The following is a 1,625-nucleotide window of genomic DNA, read 5'->3' as shown; positions in this document are numbered from 1 at the left end:
TGAACTCGACTAAGAGGTGATGTGTGTCGTCCTATTTTTCATGGGTCTTTTACTAGATTTGTCGCATAGTGACAATCTGGTCGATTGTAGATTTTCCAGGTCCTGATATAGTCCAATCAGTTTGTTCACGGCTGACTTCAGTCCTTCACACTCTACGCTCGATAAGACCTTTTACGCGATATTAAGAAGGCTTATCCGATGGTAATTGGCACAGATTCTAAGGTTAGGTGGATTCGAATCACCTCATAGTCGGGCAATGGTTCCATCGTCATAGATTGGGAAATCGAGTTCGCCATCTTCAGATGTATCACTTTCACTGCCATTAAGCAGTCTGGAGAAGTGTTCCATCCATAACCTCAATATACTCTGAATATCAGTCACTAGATGATCTCTTTAGTCCTAAAAGAGTGTGCTTCGGTCTTGAAACGTATGATTTTCGAGCATTACCTCTGTCGGCCAGCTTCTCAAACTCTTCATATTCACGCATTTCGAACTCGTACTTTTTTGTCCGGAACACTCTGTATCTATCCCACTCCGCTGGTGTTATGGTCGATCACAACATTACTAGGTACATAGGCTCTTCGCTTTCCCTACACTGCGACACGATATTTGAACTAAGCCTTGCAGTAAAAAAAGTTAATAAAAGAAATCCACTTCCAACCGTGACAATGCTTCTTGAAAGCATTGCCGTGACCAGGATTCGAACCTGGGTTACTACGGCCACAACGTAGGGTCCTAACCACTAGACGATCACGGCTATTGGAAGCTTGCTACCAATTCAAATTGTTTTGTATCAAAAGCAACGTAAAACTAGATTTGTTGCATGATCGCTCATATGCATATGTATGCATGTACAAGTATGTATTTTGGTCTATGAATACGCTTGTATGCAGGAAATTAGGCAGTAAGTAGAGCAGCGCGCAAAGCGAACTTGAAAACAGCAGGCGATTGAAGAAATAAATGTTAGACACAGCACAACAAATCCAAAAAAATATTAAGTGTAAAAGTACAGCCAAATATTAGACTATTTAGGCCGTCTGAGTGATCATTAAGGCGCAACATTATCGGCATATTGTGAAGTCAGGTGAGGTCAGATTAGTTGTAAATAGCGTCTGCATTTAGTTTCAATAAGTATAATGATCAATATTTTCGACATGCCAGAAGTTATAAACTAATTCCAAATGACTATAAGTTAACAAGTATCGTTATGATATATTCATAGATGGGAATCGTAATCATACAGTTATTAATACGAATATATTAACGTAAGGGTAACTTCTGTGAAGCTTTCCTCATCATTTTATAAATATATATGTGAGATTTCGGTCGATAAATACGAAAAATACGAGTAGACTAAAGTAAAGTGAATCAAAGTATTCGATATATGAGACAAAGAGTGTACAATGAACCGATTCTATCCGTTTTGGGCCTTAGAATACTTTACACAAAGTAAAACAAACTCATAAAATATTGAATTAATATGTATTAACGTCGTTGGTTTTGTTTTAGTGCTGGGAAAGATTTCCCAAATATTTTATGTTGAATTTTGGCACGTCGAAAGTCCATGTTCAGCTGATGATCAGCGTCCGTTTGGAATACTTCGAACCCACTATTTTGTGTACGTT

The 1,625-nt window shown here is 38.2% G+C and overlaps 1 non-coding gene across 1 annotated transcript; it reads right to left on the bottom strand.

Annotated features, from left to right (window-relative positions):
- Positions 1–685: 685 nt before the first annotated feature.
- Trnah-gug lies at positions 686–757 on the bottom strand. The gene has a single exon. It is a non-coding gene; the product is annotated as a tRNA-His (tRNA).
- Between the last annotated feature and the right edge of the window lie 868 nt (positions 758–1,625).

The sequence above is a fragment of the Bactrocera latifrons genome, unplaced genomic scaffold (genome assembly GCF_001853355.1).
Source record: "Bactrocera latifrons isolate USDA-ARS-PBARC rearing strain unplaced genomic scaffold, ASM185335v1 scaffold_87, whole genome shotgun sequence".
Lineage (NCBI taxonomy): Eukaryota > Metazoa > Arthropoda > Insecta > Diptera > Tephritidae > Bactrocera > Bactrocera latifrons.
Note: the sequence above shows the minus strand (reverse complement) of the source record. Positions and strands in the feature narration are given on the sequence as shown.